The sequence below is a fragment of the Armigeres subalbatus genome, chromosome 3, assembly GCF_024139115.2.
Source record: "Armigeres subalbatus isolate Guangzhou_Male chromosome 3, GZ_Asu_2, whole genome shotgun sequence".
In the NCBI taxonomy this organism is placed as follows: domain Eukaryota; kingdom Metazoa; phylum Arthropoda; class Insecta; order Diptera; family Culicidae; genus Armigeres; species Armigeres subalbatus.
The window spans coordinates 360,605,170-360,632,938 of record NC_085141.1 but is presented as its reverse complement, the minus strand read 5'-3'; the positions used below and the strand labels follow the sequence as shown (position 1 = coordinate 360,632,938).

The following is a 27,769-nucleotide window of genomic DNA, read 5'->3' as shown; positions in this document are numbered from 1 at the left end:
ATTTTTTAAACATTTGGTAGGATCTCGAAGAATTTGGTTGAATTTAGGTAAGCTTGAAAACTTTTATCAGATTTTGTAGAGCTATTTAGAATTGCGATGAATATCATTTTTTTTACATTTCTACATGTTTTTCAGACAAATGTAAATTTAAAAAAAATGATACGATATTTTGGAAATGTGTGAATTTGTGTTTTGTTTTATTTTCTCGCTTTTCACTTCTCACTTCTCACTCCACACTTCTCGCTTCTCGCTTATTGCTTCTCACTTCTAATTTCTCATTGCACAATACCCATTTCTCACTTGTTACTACTCACTACTCACTTCCCACTTCCTACCTTTTGCTTCTGACTTCTAATTCAGTTCGGCCTAATGAACGTTCACCCTCAGGACCATTTTGGTCTAATGATCCAGTACAGATCTCGAAGAATTTGGTTGAATTTTGGTAAGATTGAAAACTTTTATCAGATTGTGTAGAGCTATGTAGACGTGCGATGAATATCATGAATGCTTTTACATTGTGCATGTTTTTCAGAAAATGTTAATTTAAAAAAAAACGGTGGGATATTTTGGAATTGTGTGAAATTGTATTTTTTTCTTCATTTTAAAGAGTGTTCTATAGTTTTGTAAGAATTTTAGTTCAATCAAAGTTAATTGCCTATTTCCGGGGATTAAACCACCCGACTTGGACGTTAATTTACAATGTTATGAAAACTCATATGTGAATATGTACGTTATGTGGAAGATATTGATTTGGAAAATGTATTGGAGGTAACCACTTTCCCTTCGATGGGACTCGAACCCATGACCCTACAGTACGCTAGACTGGTGCTTCAACCAACTAAGCTACGAAGGACCTCCGTCGGCCTTCGCAACCTAGCGGCTACTGAACGAGCTCGAGATTCCCAAATTGGACGCATAGTCATATCACTCGCAATCCATTTCTCAAGCCAATACTTCCACATCTGTATAGTACACGTCCACATTAGAGGAGCGTGAGTATTTAGAATGTCTGGTGGCTGTACACATTCTTCATCAGCAATTGTACTGATCAAGTGAGGTTGTGTAAGCTATTTGCCAGTCGGTCGTCAAGCTCATACCCGATCGCATTGCGTAGGCAAGAGCACCCATAAGTTTGTTGAATTTGGTAAATTTGTCTATTTGGTAAATTTTGCAAAATTTCGTTATATTTTTCTAAACTTCCTAAAATTTGTTCTGCTGTTTGAGATTTTATAGAGCCTAATGCAAGTTTGCAGAAATTTGTATGATTTTACTGAAATTTATTAAAATTTTGTAGACTTAAAAATTTGCAGTTTTGTTTACTGTTTTAATAGAATTTCGTCAATTTTTGTTCAGATTTGTAGAGTTTTGCAGAATGCAGGCCTGGTAGCGAGTCACTTTTTAGTGACTTGGCCACTATTTTGAGTCTAGTCACTAAAAAGTCACTATTTGCACCCAAAAGTCACTAAAGTCACTATTTTTCTGAAAATGGTCCCTAAAGTCACTATTTTTTTCGGAATCCCCTATCGTAAAAAAATTCAAAATAAAAATCTTTTGTACCAATTATTATCATCCAAATCAAATATTAATCTGGTAGCACAGGCCACTAAATTCGGAACTCAATCATAAGATTTTTATTTTTAGAAATATCATAATTTTATTAAAAATTAAGAATAGATAATCAAAAAATTAATGTGAAGATGAATGAATTGGTCGGGTTTTCAAAATCTGAAATAAAACAAAAAAAATTAGATTTTTAAGATTTTTTTTTTAAATTTAAAACTATTTATCCACCCACTAAAGTCTACCATTTAGAAATTAATTTCTAATAAAAGATTATAGTTTTATTGAATTTTCAAAATTTTCCTCAGAATGTCACGTCGAGTCCAAAATCTCTAAGGGGGGTCCCGTAGCGTAGTTGGCTACACGTTCGCCTCATAAGCGAATGGTCATGGGTTCGATTCCCAGCCCTTCCACCAAACCCTTTCAGTCGCCAGAAGCGCAGGCCGTACGGTATGGCGTTTTGGGGAACGCGCCTCGCCGACACGGCTGCCTGATGACGACTGACAAAACTGCTCTTCTCGGAGGCATTCCTCCAACGTTCTTCGATTAATGGCAACCGAACAAAGCAACGATCACTGGATTCACCACATGGACAAATGAACACAATGGACTCACAATTATATGGACTGGCAACGACAACAATATAATGAATTATGGACATCTAAAAATAGATTCTGTGTGGACTCTGTACAGCAGATTACCACAGTAGATCACGGCACAGTAGCGGTTAAGAACACAGAGTGCCTACCAAATAAATATACAAACAAAAAAAAAAAAAGTCCAAAATCTCAAAAAAAATCATTTAAATTTATTATTAAACCATAGTTTATAAAACAAAGACAGGAACACCGTCTTCGACCAGAGGTCGTACATACAGACTGAACACTTAACACCTAGCATTAGCCAACGGACATGAAAAGTTTCCTCCTTATCGGAACGGGAATTGAACCCACACTCCATAGCACATGCGTCTAGACGATTGACATCGCTAACCGCACGGCCATGAAGCCCAGACCATGATGTTTAGTAACAGATAAAATTGTATTTTTAAAATTTCTTCATTATTTTGATTATTTTATATTTTTTAAACAAATGATCCTACCAAAGTTTTATAAGCTTTGTGAGTCCGAATAGTTCACCGTCTAGGAACCAATTAGACCATTTTATATCGCTCTTTGGCTGTTCTACAGAAACTTCGAGCTCATATTAAACGACAAATGTTGTTGTAATTATCAACATAATTTTGTGACACAACTTCTAACTCACTACCCGTGACGCCGGATAGATACCATCTCATGGTGTGTTACTTAATATGAGGTACCATGGTCACATTGCAATCCTCTGACGAATACCATCCACAATATCCAACTCCGTGGTACTTATGAGGTTACTGGCCTCTTGCTTCCATCTTCTTCCTCCTTACGATGAAGATAGGCGTGGCCAGTAGCAGTAATCTTCATGCTCTTGCTGTTTTTGCTTTTTCTTGATATGTGATAGCATTCTATATGAGGATTAAAAAAAACACTACTTTGCAATCCACTTGTAGCTCTATACCCGGTTCAAAACTTCATACAAAAGTCACTATTTGGTCACTTTTTCTGCAACAGAAAGTCACTATTTGGTAACTTTTTCGTCATCGTTGGTCACTAAAGTCACTATTTTTAACGGCATTCATCGCTACTAGCCCTGAGAATGTTGTTACGTTTTATAAACAATCAACTATAAATCTTTGTTTTGTAAATTTTGCAGATATTAAAAAAACTGTTTTATGCAATTTGAGAAAATTGCAAATTTTAAGAAATTTTGTGTTTTGGATTTTGATTTTTTTTAAAGAATTTTGGTTTGTAGTAACTTGCCAAATGGAAATTGGAAAAAATAGTTGGGTTTCATAAAATGTCGCAAAAATTGGAAAGTTTTTGAGAATTTTTAAAGAGATTCGTTTAGTTTTGTGTTTTTGTAGAATTTTTCAGAAATTATGCGTTTTATAATTATTTATACATTCCGCTGACTCTCATGGATTTCTAAATTGAAAAAATTGTGCAATTTGAAGAAATTTTGTAATTTTTTTAAGAGTTCTGTATAAATTATCATATTTCGGTTGAACTTGTCAGAGTTTTGTATTATGCTGTAGTAGTCTAAACATTTTCTTAAGTACTTTGTAGAATTTGTGAAAACCTTGTTAATTTTTTTTAGAAATCAATTATTCATTTCTGAGGTATTTTCGTAGAAACTTGAAAAGTTACGCAGAATTTTTTTTTCCGAATTATGTTTATTATTTGTGAAATCGTTGGTTTTTGTTCAATTCCAGTTCGTTAAATTTTAAAAGCATCGCAGAATTTAGATTGTAAGTGGAACTTTGTAGAATTTGTCAAACTTTGTATGTTTGTTGCACATTTTTGTATATTGTATAAACATTTGTTAATTTTTTTTTTTGAAATTTAAAACATTTTGTGGAGTTGTATAAAATTTGGTCAATTTTAAATAATGTTGTACAGTTTGTTTTTTGCCTTTCTCGTATACAAAGTATACGTAAAGGCTATATGTTCGCTCCAAAAACGAACTTTTTATAGGAGTCCCGGAGACCCATAGTGTTATATACCGATCGACTCAGCTCGACGAATTGAAGTGATGTCTGTGTGTATGTGTGTGTGTATGTGTGTGTGTATGTGTGTGTATGTGTGTGTGTATGTGTGTGTATGTGTGTGCGCAAAATAATCTCACTCATTTTTCAGGCACTTATCATTAACCGATTTGCTCGCAACAAGTTGCATTCGACGCGGAATCTTGTCCCATTGTTTCGTATTGAAAATTGGCTGAATCGGACTATGGGCTTCGGAGTTATGGCCAAAATATATTTTTTTACAACAAAAATTCTCACTCACTTTTTAGACACTTACTCTTAGCTGATTTACTCGCAACAAGTTTCATTCAACGCAGAATCATGTCCCATTGTTTCGTATTGAAAATTGGACAGATCGGACTATGGGTTTCGAAGTTATGGCCAAAATCCACTTTTTCACATGAGAAACACGTACAAAATTCTCACTCATTTTTTAGGCACTTATGCTTAACCGATTTGCTCGCAACAAGTTGCATCCGACGCGGAATCCTGTCCCATTGTTTCGTATTGAAAATTGGTCGATTCGAACTATGGGATTTGAAGTAATGGCCAAAATACATTTTTTTTATTTTTTAGGCACTTACTCTTAGCCGATTTGCCCGATGCAGAATCTTGTCTCATTGTTTCTTATCGAATATTGGTTTAATCAGACTATGGGCTTCGGAGTTATGGCCAAAACATATTTTTTACTTACTCTTAACCGATTTGCTTGCAACAAGTTTCATTCGACGCGGAATCCTGTTCCATTGGTTCCTTCTCGGTTTCCTTTTGAGTGTCTCGAGAAAATATCAAGACAAAATTTTCAAAACGACTTATCTGCTTTTGTAAACAAAGATTCAAACGACGATTTGACGAATCTGATAACCGAAAAGCCCACCCCCTCGTAATGTGTTTTGTATGGAAGGGTTCTAAAATTTGTATGGGCCGTAACGCTCGCAGAATCATCAAAGACCAGTTATTGCGCATAAATCCCAAAATTTTATTCCCACCTTTGGGTTTCCGCGCTGAGCACTCAGCGCCAGACTCGGCGACAAGGGAAAAGTTATCAAGTTGGTAACCCTGATTTTTGACAATCAATGTCGATTGTTTGTGTGAGTGCACCGATGTCAAAAAATAGAGCTTTTAGCTGATTTTTTTATTGTCAAATGCAAGTTTTGACAGTATTATTTATGTATGAGTAAAAAACATGTACAAAAGGTCTATCGGGGAAGCAGTCGCTGAAGACAAATGTCATTGCTTTAAACGACGAAACGAAAAGTTTCAATGCAAAAAGCAATATTTATTCCAGTTATTTAGACCCGACGAACTTCGTTTCATCTAAAATTGATTTATTCTCTGATTAGTTCTCGAGTTATGCAGAAATTTATGTTTCATTTGTATGGAAGCCCCCTTTCCTAAGGGGATGAGTCTCGAACCATCTTAAGAACCTTCCCTGTCCCAAAAACCTCTGCATCCAAATTTTCTCGCTGATCGGCTTAGTAGTTTCGATGTCTATATTGGTCAGACAGACAGAAATTCATTTTTATGTATAGACCTGTACAGCTGTTTTCGAATTCACTCACCCGATGGATTTTTACCGAGCCTGTAACAAGCGCGGTTTCATCATCATCAATAGACATAGACCGCTGTCATCATTGAAAAGTAGTATGAAAAAAAATATAGCCCGGGACATCCTGGCTACGATTTGGCGATGGGCTAAACAATAGCATGACAGTAGTCTGATTTTTACATTTGAGCGGCTCGTCTTCTCGAACAAAAGTTTATTATGCGACCCGCTCAAACGTCATAATTTCTTGGGGGAGTTCATTTTGCGTTAGTCTATATAGAAGATTATCAACGTTTACGAGGCGAACCGGTCCAGGGCCGAAAACCTCATTAATAAAGATATTAATAATAATAATTATCAACGTAATCCAAGAGCAGGTATTTATGGCAATTAATGTAGCCAGAGGCGGCTCTGTCCCAGTGTGGGGATGTTATGCCAATCAGAAGAAGAAGAGTCTAGCCAGAAGTACAATAATGCAACAAAGTTACTCCATTGTACCTTTACTGACCCATCACTCCAAGCTTCTGAAACAGACTAATAACATGTTGATATCGTTTCAATTTAAGGACAACTATGCGTCCATCGTCAGTATTACCGAGTCAATAAATCCATTCAAGTAACCCCCAATTTCCCAGTCCTTTTCTGCAGAGTAATCACTCTTTGTAAGCGCTGTCGCTCGTAGAAATGGCACAAAGTCAAACCAGGCAATCCGAGATCTCTCGCTGCTTCAAATGGCCGATGGTCATGGTTCGGTGAAACACCTTTTTGATGAATTTGCGATACTTAGTCCGTAAAAGCCCTCCTTAGCCGTGCGGTAAGATGCGCTGCTACAAAGCCAGACCATGCTGAGGGTGACTGGTTTCGATTTCCGGTGCCGATCTAGGCAATTTTCGGATTGGAAATTGTCTCGACTTCCCTGGGCATGAAAGTATCATGGTGCTAGCCTCATGATATACGAATGCAAAAATGGTAACCTGGCTTAGAAACCTTGCAGTTAATTGCTGTGGAAGTGCTTAATGAACACTAAGCCGCGAGGCGGCTCTGTCCTAGTGTGGGGATGTAATGCCAATAAGATAGAGAGAGTCCGTAAAAGCAAACGGAAATAAACAATAACTTTTCAATGGCGCTTGGTGCGATTTAGCATAACCCAGACCATATATAGCTATCTCATACACTGGGCTGGAGTAACCTGTAGCCGAGAATAGAACCGTGCTGTCAATACAGTGGCCAAGTCCTTACCCGCTAGTGTAACCATGAGGTATAGTTGATTGGTCACGCTACCCGTTCATAGCGCACATACGTACTAAGTTTCATAAAGAGGTCCTATAGTATCCGCGGTAATATCATGGGGGTTCCCCGAGAAAATGGTAACTGGATGTAGATGCGAAAGATTTAGAAGACATTTGGATTTTTGTAGGATTGATTGATATGTCTACGCTCATAAGTTTTTTTTTGCCTTTCTCGTATACAAAGTATACGTAAAGGCTATATGTTCGCTCCAAAAACGAACTTTTTGCCTTTCTCGTATACTAAGTACCGTCGTCGGGGGTGACAATGGGTCAAATGGAGGTGAGAATGGGTCACTGTTTCAACTACTTAGAATGCTTGTAGAATGGATTGAATGTATCTGAGGGAAAGAAGACTAAAATATAAGATACCTTTTTGAACGATTTTGCTCTACGATCTCCAGGCTGCCGGAAAGAGCGATGACCCATTCTCACCCCCAGACCCATTGTCACCCCCGATGGCGGTATACGTAAAGGCTATATGTTCGCTCCAAAAATGAACTTTTTATAGGAGGCCCGGAGACCCATAGTGTTATATACCAATCAACTCAGTTTGACGAATTGAGGTGATGTCTGTGTGTGTGCGTGTGTGTGTGTGTGTGTGTGTGTGTGTGTGTATGTGTGTGTGTGTGTGCGCACAAAAAGAGCAAAAAGTTTAGCTCACTTTTTTTTGCACTTACCCTCAACCAATTTACTCGCAAGGTTGCATTCGACGCAGTATACTGCCCATTGCTTCCTATTAAAAATTGGCCAGATCGGACTATGGGCTTGGAAGTTATGGCCAAAATACTTTTTATCATAAGAAAGCGCGTGAAAAACTCTAGCTCACGTTTAATGCACATACCCTAAATGGATTCCCGCACAATAGGCTGCATTCGACGCAGTATTCTGTCCCATTGTTTCCTATTGAAAGTTGGACGGATCGGACAATGGGCTTGGTAGCTATGGCCAAAATACTTTTTTCATAAAAAAGCGCGTAAAAAAGTCTAGCTCACTTTTAATGCACTTACCCTAAGCCGATTCCCTCGCAACAGGTTGCATTCGACGCAGAATCAATTGTCCCATTATTTCCTATTGTAAATTGACCCGATCGGACGATGGGCTCAGAAGTAATGCTCAAAATAATATTTTTTTTACCGCACGAGAAAGGCATCATCACCGCTAGGTGGATTAATCTGGGTTTTTTTTAACTTTTTTTAGCTTGCAAAGTTTTATATTTTTTATATTAGATTTTTGAAAAGTTTTGTTTTTTTTAGATACTCACCAACTTTTTTTTCGATTTTGTTAAGTTTAAAAAACAGATGTAGTATTAAGTAAAATTTTATTAAATAAAATTATGTAATTAAGTAAAATTTTAATAAATTCTTTCAGAATAATTTTGTGGATTTCTGTAAAACTTTGTCCAGACTTAGTTATTCGAAGAGTATATAAAATTTTGCAAATTTGGAAAGACTATTGTTGTTATCAGTATGATATTATGGATTTTTTTTAATTTCAGTAGATGTTCGTAAGTTGTCGCACAATTATATAGAATTTTAATAAACTTTGCAAAGCTTTGCAGAAATTTGTAAATAAGGCTAATTATTTCGTTGAGCAAAACTGTACAAAATAAATATAAACTGTTGATTTACTTTTTTTGTACAATCTAGTAAATTTAGAAGAATTTAATGAAAATAGAAGAACGTTGTGGAATTGGGCAGAGTTTTATGTACTTTGGTTAATTTTGTTGAGCCAAGCATTAGAAAAAAATGTAAAATTGTAAAAATAGTAAAACATTGCCGAGATTAATTTGCCTTTCTCGCATACTAAGTATGGCCTGGAGACCCATAGGAGACCAATATATACAAATCGACTCAGTTCGACAAACTGAGGTGATGTCTGTGTGTGTGTATGTATGTGCGCAAAAACTGTCACTCATTTTTCGTAAACTTATTCTTAAACGATTTACTCGCAACAAATTGCATTCGACGAAAAATATTATCCCATTGTTTTCTATTGAAAATTGGCGGGCTAGGACTATAGGCTCAGAAGTTATGGTCAAAATACCATTTTTATTGAAAAATCAAGCCAAGAATTGACTGCAATTTTTCAAGCACTTATCTGCATTTGACGCAGAATCTTGTTCCATTGTTTCCTTTCTAAAATTTCCCAGATTGGACTATGAGCTCAGACGTTATGGTAAAATACCATTTTTATAGGAAGATCAAGTAAAAATTGTCACTCTTTTTTCCGGCATTTTTTTCCAACCGAATTGGCCGAAACAATTTGCAATCGATCATCACCGCTAGGTGAATTAAAATGGTCGATAGATTTTTTTAAAGATTTTTGTAAATTTTTGTACTGTAGACTCTCTACATATTTATGTTTCTCTCTATGGTCCTCAATTGTTTAATTTTTTTTCTAACCTTATCTTTCTATTCCAATGTTTTAATACTTTCCTATGTTAATATTGTACAAAATCTCCGGCTTCTATACTACTTTCGAACAATAAGAGTCATAACAGAATTGACATTAGTTTTGGTGTCTTATTTCATAGTTACGAATTTTCAACGATCTGATAGTCGTTTCAATTAATCTTCTATAGCTCGATTTGTCCCTATAATATATTTAGAAGTAGCCAGTCGACTGTGGATTTACATAGAGCTTTGCAGAAATTTAAGATTTCTACAATTGCTTTGGAATCTCCAAATGTTTTGTGCGAAGTTTTATAAAGTTTTGCAAATGTTATCATTTTGTATGTCGCTGAAATCGCATTGAACTTTTTTTTTTCTTAAATCGTATGTGCCTTCCATAACTTATCGGTGCATTCACAGCCAACAGATAAGACCAATTAAAACTTTTAATTCACTCCGATTTGTTGTGCGTTGCACCGGAACTGCTCTGTCGGTGTTGTTTTCGAAAAGTGGTCACCTTTATCTCCGGTCACATATCTCTGTGATGTCTGTATTTTCGTTCTGCAGGGCCCCAAAACCAGGTGAGAGGCTCCAGCAGCAGTTCAGTCCAGTCCAGCTGCCATTTAAAATTGTCGAATGCAAAGTGCCGAACTCGATGACTGTTGGCAACCGGGCGAAGTGGTCAACGAACGGTGGTGATGGTTGTCCGAAGCGGTGAGGGAGGATGAAAAAAGATGGCGATACAAAGTGAACAACCAGACTGCTGGTTATCGTGTCCAGAAAAAAAAAGGCTGCAGAACGAAAAAAGCAACGCGGAGAGGGAGTCAGTTTGAACAAGCATCTGCCACACACGTCCGCAGCATTGGCTATGTGTTGTCGCTGTCATAAATTTATTGTAGCGAATTTATTTATTGCGCGAATATTTATTCACCGATGTTGTTCGACCGGCTACAGGGGTTGCTGTTTGCGTTACGTGTATCCGATTCAATGTGCTTTTGGCAAACGTACACAGTAAAAAATTAAGATCATGATCTTCAAAAAAAAAATGTTTTCGAACTCAATCCTAAGGTGCTGTTGTGTCGAGTGAATCGTCTTACCAATTAGATCTTATTCTAAATTGCTTATTAAGAATAACAAACATCCATTTTTTGTGCAGTGTGTAAATCAAACTTAATCAACCATTCGAATAACAGACCTGTCCGTTTGCCCGGCTGGTACACAAATTTGGCTGCTGGTTGCCCCCAATTGGGGAGTTGATTTTTCCAACTAAAATCATCCATTTGTTTTCCACCTGTCAAAGCCCGGAATGTAACGGCAACAACAATCAGATATGACAACATGACATACATCGGCAGAAAAATATCAATCCCACCCCCGTTGAACGGAAAACGGGATGTTTGCTCCCCTACGTCCATGGCGGCGTAAATCATACGAGTCACTTCAAAATTAATAAAGCACTCTGTTGCGGAACAAAATTTATCACCTGAGTGCCAGAGTCACGTTTAGGTGCGCCCTCCGCCGACTTCCCTTTATCACCATTACCTTCGCCCGAGTCGAGATACTTTTTCTTCGTGACGCCAAGACAAACGACGAGTCGAGCTAGACTCGACTCCTAAGCATCCTCGCGGTGTGTGTGTGTCTGGGTCAAAGACTCTAAGACAGAGGCGGGAAAAAAATTGAGAAAACTTTTTACTTACCGTCAACGACGTGTCGTCGATCTTCCGGATCCGGACTCGATTTATTTCTTCGAACCCAGCGAATGAAAAAAAAAGGTGAACAAGAGCAAACAGAACCCAGCGCCCGCCACCCGGCAGACAGGTAGCAGAGCTTACCGGTGCCAAATCCACTGCTCATCGTTCGCTAATCCGGCGGCGCCAAACTTCGACCGCGCTCGACGGGAAAATTGAAAATTGCGAAAAATTAGCCTTCGCAGACAACTTGGCGGGCGCAGATCGGATGATAGCCGGTTGGCAACCCGGGAAGGGAGAAATATGACTGGGTAAACTCATGTACCTGTCGTATCTGGGATAAACCGAGGAAAACAAATGACAAACGGGGTTTGATTTTCCTGCGGAAAACGATGGAGCGTGGGAGTGCGTTAATTTTAACTTTGCATTTTTTTTCCTTGGAAATCGGTTTTATGACTCTCCTAAATTGTATGTTTTTATCTCTCATATCTAAACTTTTTCGTTTTTTTATACTGCTACATACTTAAGATAAATGTGCGTGTTTTGTTTTGATTATTTTATTCAAACAAATTAAAATAATTGCCTAATTCTCCTCGATGTGGTAATTAATTACTTATGAAACTATTCTTCCTTATTACAGGTATGCTCGTTTTCTACATTTTTGGAATATTGTATCGTAAGTACTAAAATTTAGTTTTATATCTCAAAATGTACGACCATAAAAGCTGTGGACGATGAATCCGCTATTTCTTCGACGATAAACCCCACACGGTTTCACACAAATAAAAAAACGGTCCCATGAAACATGACTCACAACCTCTCCGGATGGAAACCCTTCAAGGTCTGTTTATGTCTTCACTATCCACGACAGACCACAGAGAAAAAAACTCTTCTAACCACCACCGACAACAAGGGAGCCCTCGTAGCTTAGCAAAATTATTCCAACGCATCGTCACCGTCGTCGCATCCGCGTCGTCGTGTGCTCTGAAGTGTGACCGTAATTATTGTTCTTTTACTGCCTCTGCACGGTGAAGTTGTGAGAATTGCCGAGCTCTTCCTCTGCCGGCCATTTATACAGTCCATCGCGCGTGCATCTCAAATGCCGAGCCCGTTGTTTAAAGACCCCCAGAGCAGAGCTGTACTACTAAAGATGGTTCATGAAATTTATGTTTGACAGAAAAGTATCCAAAATCCTAGTGAAATTCTGTGAAATTTACAAAACGTCTTGAAAGCTAAATTGAAACCTAATTCTAGAAAACAAATAAAAACCTATAATGTGTATGTGCTAAAAAAAACTAAAAAAAATCAAAACTCCTAAAAATTATCCAAAAATTGATCAAGTTTCTAGATGATATTTGTTTGTCATTCCTTCTAATCTGTTAGAAATAGATTCAATCATATTCTCCACGATTTTTTTTGGGCCACCCTACCGCTCGTTTTCAGACCCCAGCTCGGATTTGACGCAAGAAACCCCACAAGCGTGGCTTTAAAAATAAAGAAACCTAGAAGAGAAAAAAAACGCAGGTGTGGGAAGATGTTTAAATCACCACTCCACGAAGTTTACAATCAATCTACGTGGCATGTGTGTATGTGTGTGTGTGTTTGTAGGCGCGCGAGAGGGATAACTCTTGGACACCAGACGAAGAAGACGGTGAAAATTCCCAGAAGGTTCTCCCAACCGGAACCGACGACGTGATGGACGCGCGGTGATACCCGGGCTCGGGTTCGAAATGGGATTGGGGTCGGTTACAATCGGATGAGGAAGGATGTGCGACGTTTCTGGTGTGCGGGGGTGCGGGTAGAGGCTGGTTGAACGAATTAACTGCGTTTGAAGTTTTGATTGATGGATGATGGTTGGAGATATTTATTTACTGGATTGGCGAGCATTTGATGTTGCGATACTGTGAATGATTGTTATTTGCTACTTGTTTGCTGTAATCGTTCAACTTAGCGAAGCAGAATGATTTCCCGAGTTGTTCAGAGATAATTAAAAAAAAACTTCTAACCAGATGGAATCGAATACCTATACATACGTCTGAATGAAAATTATTTCTTGGAAAAGAGCTAGGCACTGAAGCGATGTGGGGGGTTGCATTTTCTTATGTTTCCTTATTCCAAAGAAAAACATTTTTACCAGGTTTTCGCCAACCCCAATAAATTAAAAAATATAAGTTTCAAAATAATGAAATAAATCCAAATTTTCAAAATTGTGTAGTACCAGAAGATGAAATCGTTTTCCGAAGTTATTTTTTAAAAGAGTTAAATTCAAAGAGACGCTTTTATAGGTCTCTTAATTTCATAATATTTTTGACTATAGAGAATCTAACAAGCACTTTAAAACCATCCTAAAATTGAAAAGAAATAGTCCAGAAGTTAAGGGTGGAACAAATATTTTTGTAAAATATATTCTATTTGATATAGAGATTTTACAAATTTGAAGTGTAAAATTTAAGTGCTGCTTGAAAAAAACCACAATAGTAGGACCGATTCTTGGTTTATGAACTTTAAACGTAGTGCTTTAAAGGCTGTGGCCAGATTTTAATCCAATGCCAATGCCACAACTCGAAGAATGTTTGCCTTCTTTGAAATCGTAAAAATTTGGAATATGTTGGCGTTAAATAGAAAATATCGTCAAAACTTTTAAAAAATCGCAGCAAAAGTGAAAGAAAAAACCCTTTTTAATCCACCTGGCGGAAATGGTGAATTTCTCGTAGGGGGAAAGACGGCTTTGGCAGGTTTTGTTCTATTATTGGCAGGGGGTTTTTGTCGACCAAATTTTATGAAATTTGGCCACAATATTCTTTGATATGCAAGTCAGTCATAAAAAACCCCCTGCCAATAATAGAACAAAACCTGCCAAAGCCGTCATTCCCCCTACATTATAAAAACTTTTGAGCCCAAAGTCCGATGTGGCCTATTTTCAATAGGAAACAATGGGACAGAATTCGCCGTCTAGTGCAACTTGCAAACAAATTAGTTGTCGAATGACATTTTTTTTGTGCACACACACAGACAGGGTGGCGAATGGTTAGCATTTCTTTTTACCATTCATCCTGCCGACAGACGACAGTCAGCACATGCTTTAAAATATCATCTCCACCTCACAATTAATTGTTTAAAGTCATTACAAAATTCATTCGACGACACCCTAGTTGATCACTATTGAATATAATCACGATCGGTCATTGCGTTCAAAATTTATGAAGAAAATGGTGTGTTGAACCATGTAGGGGAAGGTGGTCGGTTGTCGGCACCCTTTTGTTTTTGGTCCATAACTTTCGTCCAATTGCACAATGTGGTGATATTTGCATACCAATGGAAGCCAATAGGCATAAGCTAATAACTGGTGGAGAGATTTGTTTTATTTCATCTATTGGAAAATTTTTATTAACAATTTTGTTAAGCGTTGATTTTATGCCATTTCGAAAAAGGTGGTCGGTTGTCGGCACCCTAAAAAACACTCAAAATGAAAAAAACTTTGGAGTGAGTTTTCATTTGACAAAAAAAGTGTTTTCTCTGTAAAACGAAACAAAGACTTCTACATGCTTCGGAAATGGACGCAACAAGATCGTGCTCACATAGCACACGTATGGCAAATGTCAGAATGACCACATATGTTTCCTGTCAAAAGTTACGACGGGGTGCCGACAACCGACCATCTTCCCCTACGGTTGGTGGTCGATTTGCCTTACAGCGTTTGCAAGAGACGTAATATAGGCAATTATTTATGATGTGTATCACACTAAGACAAAACTAAGGGATTGAATGCAGAAAGGCATCGTCACTACTAGGTGAATTAAAATGTTTTTTTTTTAATTGTAGCCGCCTCACCATATTTTGACATTGCAAAGACGTTCGGTATAAGGAGAGATCTATGAATGGAAGACAAATTAAAATGGGTACTAGATTGAAAAAAAACTCGCTCCTATGAAAAATGACAACAAATAAATGTCTCTTCTTGTTTTTGATGAGTTTGTTTTTGTCCAAAAGTTGTCTAGCAGACTAGAAATTGGAATATATATACATAGGGAGAGAGAATTCAGAACCCAATGTGATATCGAGATAGGAGCTTGTCGAGATGTAGAAAACAAAAGAGAATAGACCCAGAAAACCAATGACATAGGGAGAGATATCGGGATATATAATTAGATTTAGAAATATAACTCGAAAATTGTAAATATAACTTCGGAATTATTTTTGAAAAAATCAGAAATTTAAATTTAAATCAGCTAAAACAAGCCCGAATAATTAAAAAAATGGTGGAATTTCCGAAGGTTACGTAGTCAAATATAAAAACATAAATTAACAAACCTAAAATGCTTTAATTTTGCCCGAAAAACAGTTTTATCAAACTGAATTTATTTGTGTTGAAGAATAATTCAAATTCATGATTATAATTAACTTATAAAACAAAATATTTGCAGAAAAAATGCTATACCTAAATTTGCCAAAAAAGTTCTACAGTGAGTCCAAAAAGTATTCGTCTAGCAGTGTGTTTTCTAGAAAATGTCAAAGATAGAATCTAGTAAGCTCAAAAAAACTAACATTACATTGTGTAGCAGATTAATCAATACATCTTTATTTTTAAAAATCGAACGGAAAAACAAAACGTTAACGAAAATACATAAGTGTAACAAAACATAACAATTTATGAAATATGGGCTCAAAAAGTATTCGTCTACTCAGGTTTTCCGCACTTTTCAAACGGAATCAAGAGTTGTAGAATAGAATTCAATATTTAGTTGGATTCCCCTGTGTATCTCTGACGGTTTGTAGTCTTTGTGACATGTAACTGACCAAATTAGCCGTGACGGTGGACGGGATTTTCTCCCATCCTTCTTTCAATGCTATTTTCAATTCGTTGTTATTGGTAATGTGACTTTTACGAATTTTGTCGTTCAGAACCTGTCAAAGGTGCTCAATTGGTTTCATATATGGGCTTTGTGGAGACGTTTTGAATTGATTGGGGTATTATAGCGTAGCTACTGCATGGTGTTTTGGGCTGTGAGCCTGGCATAATTATCATGCCGAACGATTTATGCTACTTGTAAGCCTAATTTCTCAACTCTGGCGTTCACATTTTCCTTCAAAATGCGGATGAACATTTTGTGATCCATAATTCCTTCAATAATATGAAATATTCGCACACCGGTTGCGCTCATGCACCTCGCAGATCATTACGGAGCTCCCACCATGCTTTACTGCTGAAAAGGGGTTCTGCTGCTACATCTCAGTATTCATTTTCCGCCATATCATATATCGGCAATTTGATCCAAATGTGCTGTACTTGCTTTCGTCAGATAATACGACTTGATTCCGAAAGTACTCCTTCTTCCAGCGATATGTTTTTGGTGAAATCGAGCCGTTTTTGATAGTTTGATGGCTCACTTTAAATTTCTTCAATGATACTCGTCCATCATACCCATATTTTCCACAGGTATTTCTGTTCCTATTTATTCATATCTTAGCACATATTCTCTCCAACTCACTTGCCTACATGGGTGCACTCGTTTTAAAGTTTTTATTTTGACATTTCGCATAATAAATCGCTCATCGTGATCAGATTACCCTTGCGGATGACCACTCCGTTATTTGTTTTGAAAGATTTTTGTGGCGCTTTTGCGATCAATCGCCAATTAAATGGTCTACCCACAATTCTTTCAAACTCGTGAGTCAACTTGCACTAATTATGTAGGTTTAGGATGCTTTCATTGGGACTCATTTCTTTACCTTTTCGACCCATGGTGCCTTTATTTTCCACATCAAGATCAATCAAAACAATAACATTGTTCAATATGTCATTGAGTATTGAAAAAAATGTTGCTAGACACCACTAGAGTGTGCTACTGTTACTACATGCGAATAAAACTATTATCACAGACAAACAGACATAACACTCGTCAAATTTCCATCGTTCACTGATTTACTGATCAATTCAAATAATCATTAGTTGGCCAATCGATCACTCGTGGCGCGCGCATCGTTTTTGCTCTAGTTTGACGTTTCCTCACTACCGCCATCTGGTTCCTGATTTGCCCAACTAACTGAAATCAATAGATGTCGTTAGTGTTTGAACGACGATGAATTTGATGAATAAATGTTCAATGTGTTATGTCTGTTTGTCTGTGCTATTATACTCGTGTTTCACGCAACTTCTTTTTAAATAGACGAATACTTTTTGAGTGAGCGAACTTAAGGGAATTTAGATGTTTTCTACATGACAACAAAAGTAATTAAAATTTCTATTTGTTTTTGAATAATAATCATGTACTGATAAGTTTTCTATCACATCTAGAAGAAAGTTTTATGATATCGCTTCTATCACGCCTATGTTTTAAATTTTACTAAAACATATGCTAAAAAAATATACTTTTTGGACCTTTTTGGAAATTTTATCAAAAATTCATAATTTCAAGAGATTTAAAAGATAATTTGGAATGTTCAATAATATTCTCCAAAAACTTTTAAGAATTGTCGAAATGTTTTTCAAAAAAAACCGAAATTAAACAAAAGTGGACAAAAAATTAAATTATTAAATTTTTCCCAACTATTAAAAACTAGTTTATTCTAAAAATCTAGAAATTTTTAAAAGAAAATCGGGAACTTAATCTAACGTTATCGAAAGAAAAACAAAACATGATAATAACATTTTTAAAAAATAATAAAAAATCCAGAAATTTTGCAAAAAATTCGAAGGTTTCTGCTACCAATTATTCTGTCTTATTCGAAAATTTTGGAAATTATATATCCTTATCAATATACATTAACAAACTTGCTCATTTGAAAAAAAATTAAAATTTTAAATACATTTAAAATCGGATAAATGTCATCTTTTACGCGTTTATTATGCGGTTGCTTTACTCGGTTTTTGGGATTTACGCATATTTAAGGCAGATTTAAAAAAAATGTTTTTATTAAGCGGTTTTCAAAAAAAAAAAATTCGGAAACGTGTGAAAACTGCGTAAAATATCGAATTTCGCCGTAGTCGTTTTTTACGGGGTTTTAATTTACATGGAACGTATCCCCGTGTAAAAATTTCAATGCATGCTCAAAACTGTGCCAAATAGATAGTTTCGTCGTGATATTTTAGCGGAAGCTTGAAACACATGTCCAACAATGATAATTCTCGCATAACTTTTCAAAAGGACCTAAGTAACATTTTTTTAATGAATTAATTTGAGTACTGCAATCAACAGAACAACATGAAAGCTATTGATTGCAGTATTCAAATTAATTCATGAAAAAAATGTTACTTAGGTCCTTTTGAAAAGTTAAGCGAGAATTATCCATAATATTATGGAGTTTTTTTCGAATTTCCATAAAGAAGTGTAAAACATATCCTAATCCTAATGGTAAAATAGTCCATTTTGTGTCGGTCTCGATTATCCAAAGACTCGATTATCCGGAGACTCGATTATCCGGAGATTCGATTATCCGGAGACTCGATTACCCGCAGACTCGATTATCCGGAGATTCGATTAACGGAGACTCGATTATCCGGAGACTCGATTATCCGGAGACTCGATTATCCGGAGACTCGATTATCCGGAGACTCGATTATCCGGGGTTCGATTATCCGGAGACTCAATCATCCGGAGACTCGATTATCTGGAGACTCGATTATCTGGAGACTCGATTATCTGGAGACTCGATTATCCGGAGACTCTGTTATCCGGAGGCTCGATTATCCGGAGACTCGATTATCCGGAGACTCGATTATATGGAGACTCGATTATCCGAAAACTCGATTATCCGGAGACTCGATTATCTGGAGACTCGATTATCCGAAAACTCGATTATCCGGAGACAATTTCCCTCAATTTTGCCTATTCCGTCTGGAATCGATAATTGCTTACCAGTTCCAGCTGATATTCCAAATTTCTTCCAATTTTCTTCAAGCTCTAGCTGATCGTGACACAGATACCGAGAAGGAGTATCCGTATTTTGTCGCTTGCTTTCCAGCGACCAATCTTCCTGACCTGGTTCTTTTCCCTGCTCCTGTTGTGTTAGATTCTCTTCTATCTTCTATCTTCTCTCAAACTTCCTCTTCCTTATTTTCTTTCTTTCTTCCATCCTACACAACCATCCTATACAATTACTTATAACGTGGTCGGAGCCTTCACAGTACCAATACGTTGGAATTATGAGTTACTTATTTCCGTGCAATCTTCTCCATCTTTCTACTACTTCTATTTGGTATTTAAGCTCTGCTACCTTGGCCTCCAGAGCACTAATCCTTTCCTTACTTTGTTCATCTTCTTCTTTCCTATCACAGTCCGTTATCATTTCCATCTTTTTCATTTGCCACTCTACGCAGACTACAACAAATTTTATTATCCGATGCAACAATACCCCAAACTTTCCATACTATACCGTCCAAATCCCACAATATTCATAATTCCGCAAAAAATATTTTACTGTTTCTCAAGCCTAACAAAACATTAGCGCATAAGAACAAACTCCATACTACATTGACTCAACATTTATTCAACTCCTGAATATTTTTTCGAATATACAACAAGACCTAAAATTACACTCAAATACTTTCCACAGAACTATCAATACCAGCAGATAACCATAATAAACTTTCACCGAAACAACGTATTACACTACATCAACTAAGAACTCTACAATCTCAATATTCTCCGAAATACTTGAAATCACTCAACAATAATTTTTACTCCATAATTTCTCCACAAATCAGCATAACACGGAAATAATTACAATATCCGCAAAAACATCAACATAATGACCTAAAATTTTCCACCAATAATATAAATCATGAAGTAATTTAACATTAGCTATAACATGAATCATAAATATAACATGGAAGACTGGGCGCCATTTGTAGCTAGCACGGAGCGATCCGTCCATAAAAGCGCGTGGCTTAAGCGCCACTCCATTAAGGAGACTACGGCCCAAGTTAATTTGCCCTTATGAGGCTCTCTGAAGGCGAGTCCATTTTAATTTTCCCGATAAGGATTTATGGATCGGTCCAGCCAGCAACAACGAAAAGTGCCAAATCGGGTCCACCCTATCTTTCCTTTTACCGTACAGCCACACCATACACTCAAAGAGTCGGTGAGAGCTCACCAGCACCTAATACACTCTAAGTGGGAGTGCGCCTCTCATCATCGGCAGACTCTCTCCTCTCACCAACAACCATTAATGAGCTGGAAGTAACATAAACAACCCACAGTAAAACGGAACACTGGAGGATGGGAATCGAAACTACAAACAATTCGCGCTGTGACGTTAAACACAATCAATTCTCGCTTAACTTTTCAAAAGGTCCTAAGTAACATTTTTTTTATGATTTAATCTGAATAATGCAATCAACATATTTCATGTTAATCTGTTAATTGCAATACTCAAATTAAATCATGAAAAAAATGTTACTTAGGACCTTTTGAAAAGTTAAGCGAGAATTAACTAATTGGCTAGAGAGACACATAGAAACATTTTATTTGAATAACAGTTATTTATTTTCTTATACTAACAGGGGCACATATTGGTTCGGGGTTTGTGTTTTGTTTGTTTAATATTTGTGTTCGTTCCATTCATGTCTATCTCCTATTTTGTGTGCGTTATCTCTACCCTAGCTCTCTCTTCATTCTGACTGTGTGCTCTGTGCTTTATGTTTACAGTGACGTCATTCGTCATTCTCATAGGGCCCTCCTTAGGTGTGCGGTACGATGTGCGGCTACAAAGCAAGACCATGCTGAGGGTGGCTGGGTTCGATTCCCGGTGGTGGTCTAGACAATTTTCGGATTGGAAATTGTCTCGACTTCCCTGGGCATAAAAGTATCATCGTGTTAGCCTCATGATATACGAATGCAGAAATGGTAACTTGGCTTAGAAACCTCGCAGTTAATAACTGTGGAAGTGCTTAATGAACACTAAGCTACGAGGCGGCAATGTCCCAGTGAGGGGATGTAATGCCAATGAAGAAGAAAAAGAAAGGGTCACTCTTTTGCGCAGCCTAGCTGCTAACTAGCCTGCGCTCCTGTTACTCGACGATAATTTTCGGTGGTGGCAAAACGGGCTCACGCACGCATTTTCAGGGTCCGTGATGGCGGACCCAAGCGGTCGTCGGGGGATTTCCGACTCGCGAAAAATTGTTTGGCTTTAGAAGCACATTTGGGTCATCAGTCTACGACTGGCACAAAAAACGTTTCCTCCGCGGCGCCCTCTTCGGACGCCGCACTCCGATCAAAAAGGGTTTGCTGACTCACCGGTTTGTTGTGGATTTTACTTAACTTGACCCAGTCGATGACCTGCCGGTGGGGTCGACGCTCCCGGCTTGTTGACGCCGGCGATGACGCTTCTTAATGGTTGCTTGCCGGCTGGTGGATCTCGTCCACGTCTAAGTGCCCTGGCTTTCGCTCGGCCCGATATGGCGACGGATCGATCCGCTTCTGGCAGGTGACGATCGCCAGGAATGTTTCGTCGTTTCGTCCTTCGGGGAGAAATGTCGCGCTGGGGTACGATGTGATTGCTGCGGGTGGGAAATTACACGCCAATCTGGCTGGACGAACAATATGAGCACAAGCACTAAACATCACACTATGAGCACGTCAATTTACCTTAACGTCACTTAAAGGTACATACTTATGTTCAACGAAACATCACTAGATCAACGCGGACACTTCCAACTTATCGAGTAGTCACGGACGAAATGATTGAATCCGTGCATCCTCAGATTAAAAAAGGTGGGCTCGGACACAACCGGAAGTACGTTATTTCCCGACTCCCTTCGAGTATGATCGTGGCCTTATTGGTACGATAGATAATCTGACACGAAAGTTGTGGTGCTTTCCCTCTCCCACCTTATCCAAAAAACAAATGGCCTCGACCTTGGAGAGCTTGGCTTATTAGTAAATGCCCGCTTGCCTATATCCAGGGAAAATTATGTACATTAAGGTCACTCCTCACGGAATCCAAGTTTCAAAGTGCTCGCGTTTTCGAGGGCACACCCCTCGATACGGAAGCAACGCACAACTGTCATTTTTATAATTTCACGCATGCTGCGACGCAGCAAAGCTAAATCAACAAAAATGACAATGAAATTTGGAATCCATGAGGAGTGACCTTAATTGGCGATTGAAAGACGGAACATCTTACAATCTACCTTATTTTCAAAAACTATATACAAATGTATTTACATTATTCCTGACTGCTACAATATCAGTACCAGTGATGTTACATGCGTTGTTGATTTCAAGTCGATAATCGAAATGTGTCCAATATATTCTTAAATTTAATTAGATATCGTACACGTTTTCTGGCTCCGTAACGCCTTACGACAAATTAGCCTTTCAAATGAATGATACTTAAAAAACATAAGGAGACGTTCTAAAGCATGTCGTTATTACTAAACACGCGTGTCGCTCAAACTTTTGTCTGTTAAATTGAGACCTAAATATAGAAACCGGGTGGTTCCTTAAAAAAATAATGATGTGAAAAATCAAAGAAACAACAACAGATTATGAAGGGCTGAAAGTCTCGCTAATAAAGACAAAAAAAAAACTATTTAATTATAAACTGTAACAATAACTCTTAAAATAATCGTTTTGACATATTTTAAATATTTATTGTCGACAATACAAAAAAAACCAGAATAATCAACAGCGGTGATGGTGCCTTTCTCGTGTATTATAAAAAATGAAAACACATAAGAGAGGTCAAAATTGTGCTTTAGGGAGATAGATACAGTTATTTCCACAATTCACATTTATTTGCGTTCAGCAGCTTCTGAAAACAAAAATAGAAAAATGCGTTTGACAGATTCAAACATGTGGTTTTCAATATTGCATTGATTGGATATATCCTTTAGTCGAAATTTACTATTTGGGAATAAAAGTTGTTTGGACGAAAAGAACGTTTAACCAAGAATAGCATTCAACATTTTGTTTCTAGAAGTATTGTTTGTTACAAAATCATGGAAAACGTAAATAATACGAAAGACCACGTTTTATTATTTCCCTTAATCATTATTCAAATACAAAAGGGAAGTTCCATCATCTGCCATTATTGTTACCGTTATGTAACAAAGACTTGCCAACTTCTTGACCAACTTCGCTCCAATTTAAACAATCTCCCCGGTTGATGGTCCGCTCCACCCACCCCATTACGCGAAAGTTAGATCATTGTCAAAACAAGATCCAGCGAGCAGCACTTTGCTCTCGCCGCAAAGAACTGAAAGCCCTGCAAATGCTGCGATCACACTCGCACTCACTGGCACACACTCTCATATACAGACACAAAAGCACCGCATCACGAAATTCCCACGGCTCTTTGATGAATAAATTTAAATAAAAATTGATATATTAAGACGCGTCTTCGTAGCCGTGTACCGTCGCCGTCGTCGTCGTAGTCGTTCGTGTGTTCTTTCGGGGGGACTGTCGGTGAAGAGATTGTTACCTTTGGCCCGCTCGCTCGTTCTCCCTGACCCTGACTTCCGTCGTTCGTCCGAGTCCGCCTCCTACAACTTTTTTGTGCATGCACTAGTTTTGGGCGCTATAAAAACTTCGGATCGTAGCACCTATCAGTGGGATCATTCTGCATTTAATGTTCAGAATTGTGACGACGATAAAAATGAAATGGTTCTAAAAGCGATCGAAGAGACTACAGTTCGAAAGATGTTACACACATACAGACATTTGAGGAGTATTGCAAAACTTTTTACTTTAACTGAATAAAAACATCACCTTCGAGCCCTTTCAACGATTTTTCCACCTTTCCCGAGGGACCCCAATGGTAAGAAAAAACGCAGCAATGATGGTATGTTTTGCATAAAAGTGAACAACCATCAGCATCATCGCCATGAAACATTCTCGTTGCTCGCTGTTAAGTTTTTCCTTCGACTTGTTTCTCAAAGGCAGTGTGTCATTTCGTGTTCCCGTCCATAATGGCGAGGAGAAAAGTGGTGGCGGCGTAAGCCGGTTGGCGCTGGCTGACGATGTAAGAAGATTTGCATTGTAAATGGGAGAGAAAGAGGTGGCAAGACGAAGACACGCGCGACACGTGAACCCCTTTCATAGTCTCCGCGCAGCGAAAAAGTGCACTCTCGATGTTAGTATGCATAGATTTCACCTGAATTTTTCCACCCCGTTTTTCCGCTTTCCTCGCTGGCTGCGGACAGTTGGAAACGGTGCCATTTTCATAAATCTGACACGTAAAAGTGGTTCAACACACTAAGCTTAAGTGTTTTATGTGCAACGGCAAGGTGTGGAATCATGCAGATTGGTTGCATAAATTTGGGCGGATTTGAATGAGATACAACACCGAGAGATAGAGGGCGTGAGTTTTTTTTTTCTCAGTGCAGTCCATTATCACTGCCGCGATGCACTTGTAAATCATATTAACAATCCCCGCAACGAACCGAAAACTGTTTTTCATTCATGCACTTTCAATCGGTTGTGGTCCTGTTGGAGTGTAATTTGTGCTGAAAAGTCCATCCATCGTTCGTAACAATCAAATTACACAAACTCGCGGGAAAAAAATTCGTCGAAATTTTGGAGTTCACACAATTTGCGAACCTTATTGCACCCGAACACTCAACTGAACAGGCCCTTAAATTAATCAACGCTTGTCCAGCAGTAGTGACCCGGACCCACACAATAATCCCTACGTTCGAATATTTCAGACAACCAACAGCGGAGTGTTCGCCAATGGACGACGGGAGGCAAACCCTCGGCATAATAAAATTTACCGGTCATGCTCGAATTGACACGAAATAAATTGAAATTCAAATAAAAAAAATACACCATCAGCTCCCGGTCATGAACTCTTCTGCTGGTTCACAATTTCCGATTATTTGGACGAATGCGACCAGGGCGTCGGTGATGAACAATGGACGACGAACCCGGACGACTGTATGTGTGTGTGTGCGTGTGTTTGTGTACCGTACTCGCACACTAATGGAATCTCAAAAGCTTTTATGAAGGCTGGCGATTTTACTTGTTTGGCTTTCCAGCGCAAGTAGATGTGGTGAAAGGCTATGAACTTTGCCCATGGAAATTTTCCATATAATGTTTGGTCAAAGTGTCACTTGGTGAAAAGGAAATGTGGATTAAAACACTTTGAACAAACTTTAATTTGACCGGATGTAATATTAATTCACAAGGACATTTCTATTTGAATTTCACGAATTCTACAGAACAAGAAAAGTATTCCGCGTTTCGAAATCGAATGCTCGGTAATTTAATTTTTCTGCCAGGTGGATCAATCAGCTTCATTTTTTTTTCCAGCAACTGCCTCCACATTCTTGGAAACAGTTTGAACATTGGATTTGCCAGCGAATGATGCTTCAGGGATGAGCTGGTCGAAAACATGCACTTTTGGTGCAAATTGATGGTTCCGATCCATTCGCATTCGCATTCGCTGGACCGATCGATTGTCATCGGGATTGGCCCCTCCGATGATGGCGCTACAACACTTGTATGGCCCTCGAAGTGTATGCGATTTTCAGTCAAGAGTGGACGATGAGTGCACCAGCGATTGTGTGGAGATTGGATTGCTTCACCCGGAAGGGGATTTCGAGTGCTGATGCTCATATTGACCATTCGATAAATTGACGAAATAATGAATCGCTTGAAGCATTGCATTTTTGTTTCTGTCGTAAAGGCACCGTATTGCACGGTATACAATTTCTATCCCATCCCAGTACCAATCAAATCCTTTTCCAATCCTAATACAAACCAAATCCATTCCAAAAACAATCCCAAACCATTCTAAATCAAATCCATATCTAAAACCAATTCATTCTCAAACTAATCCCCACTCAATTCCAACCCAATCCTAATACATATAATCCCGATGGAATTGGAATGGAATTGGAATGGAATTGGAATGGAATTGGAATGGAATTGGAATGGAATTGGAATGGAAATGGAATGGAAATGGAATGGAATTGGAATGGAATTGGAATGGAATTGGAATGGAATTGGAATGGAATTGGAATGGAATTGGAATGGAATTGGAATGGAATTGGAATGGATTGGATTTGGATTGGATTTGGATTGGAATTGGAATGGAATTGGAATGGAATTGGAATGGAATTGGAATGGAATTGGAATGGAATTGGAATGGAATTGGAATGGAATTGGAATGGAATTGGAATGGAATTGGAATGGAATTGGAATGGAATTGGAATGGAATTGGAATGGAATTGGAATGGAATTGGAATGGAATTGGAATGGAATTGGAATGGAATTGGAATGGAATTGGAATGGAATTGGAATGGAATTGGAATGGAATTGGAATGGAATTGGAATGGAATTGGAATGGAATTGGAATGGAATTGGAAATGAATTGGAATGGAATTGGAATGGAATTGGAATGGAATTGGAATGGAATTGGAATGGAATTGGAATGGAATTGGAATGGAATTGGAATGGAATTGGAATGGAATTGGAATGGAATTGGAATGGAATTGTAATGGAATTGGAATGGAATTGGAATGGAATTGGAATGGAATTGGAATGGAATTGGAATGGAATTGGAATGGAATTGGAATGGAATTGGAATGGAATTGGAATGGAATGGAATGGAATTGGAATGGAATTGGAATGGAATTGGAATGGAATTGGAATGGAATTGGAATGGAATTGGAATGGAATTGGAATGGAATTGGAATGGAAATGGAATGGAATTGGAATGGAATTGGAATGGAATTGGAATGGAATTGGAATGGAATTGGAATGGAATTGGAATGGAATTGGAATGGAATTGGAATGGAATTGGAATGGAATTGGAATGGAATTGGAATGGAATTGGAATGGAATTGAAATGGAATTGGAATGGAATGGAATTGGAATGGAATTGGAATGGAATTGGAATGGAATTGGAATGGAATGGAATTGGAATGGAATTGGAATGGAATTGGAATGGAATTGGAATGGAATTGGAATGGAATTGGAATGGAATTGGAATGGAATTGGAATGGAATTGGAATGGAATTGGAATGGAATTGGAATGGAATTGGAATGGAATTGGAATGGAATTGGAATGGAATTGGAATGGAATGGGAAGGGAATGGGATGGAATTGGAATGGAATTGGAATGGAATTGGAATGGAATTGGAATGGAATTGGAATGGAATTGGAATGGAATTGGAATGGAATTGGAATGGAATTGGAATGGAATTGGAATGGAATTGGAATGGAATTGGAATGGAATTGGAATGGAATTGGAATGGAATTGGAATGGAATTGGAATGGAATTGGAATGGAATTGGAATGGAATTGGAATGGAATTGGAATGGAATGGAATGGAATTGGAATGGAATTGGAATGGAATTGGAATGGAATTGGAATGGAATTGGAATGGAATTGGAATGGAATTGGAATGGAATTGGAATGGAATTGAATGGAATTGGAATGGAATTGGAATGGAATTGGAATGGAATTGGAATGGAATTGGAATGGAATTGGGATGGAATTGGAATGGAATTGGAATGGAATTGGAATGGAATTGGAATGGAATTGAATGGAATTGGAATGGAATTGGAATGGAATTGGAATGGAATTGGAATGGAATTGGAATGGAATTGGAATGGAATTGGAATGGAATTGGAATGGAATTGGAATGGAATTGGAATGGAATTGGAATGGAATTGGAATGGAATTGGAATGGAAATGGAATGGAATTGGAATGGAATTGGAATGGAATTG

The 27,769-nt window shown here is 37.9% G+C and overlaps 1 protein-coding gene across 11 annotated transcripts in view; it reads left to right on the top strand.

Annotated features, from left to right (window-relative positions):
- The window catches only part of LOC134226251 (nephrin), a 1,334,188-nt gene that overhangs the window by 556,305 nt on the left and 750,114 nt on the right, over positions 1–27,769 (top strand). Inside the window, exon 2 of one of the 11 annotated variants that reach the window (XM_062706897.1) lies at positions 11,734–11,769. The exons of the other annotated variants lie outside the window; for them this stretch is intronic. The gene's annotated coding sequence lies outside the window, so the exon portion shown is untranslated. The remainder of the gene's footprint in view (positions 1–11,733; positions 11,770–27,769) is intronic. 11 annotated transcript variants of the gene reach the window in all.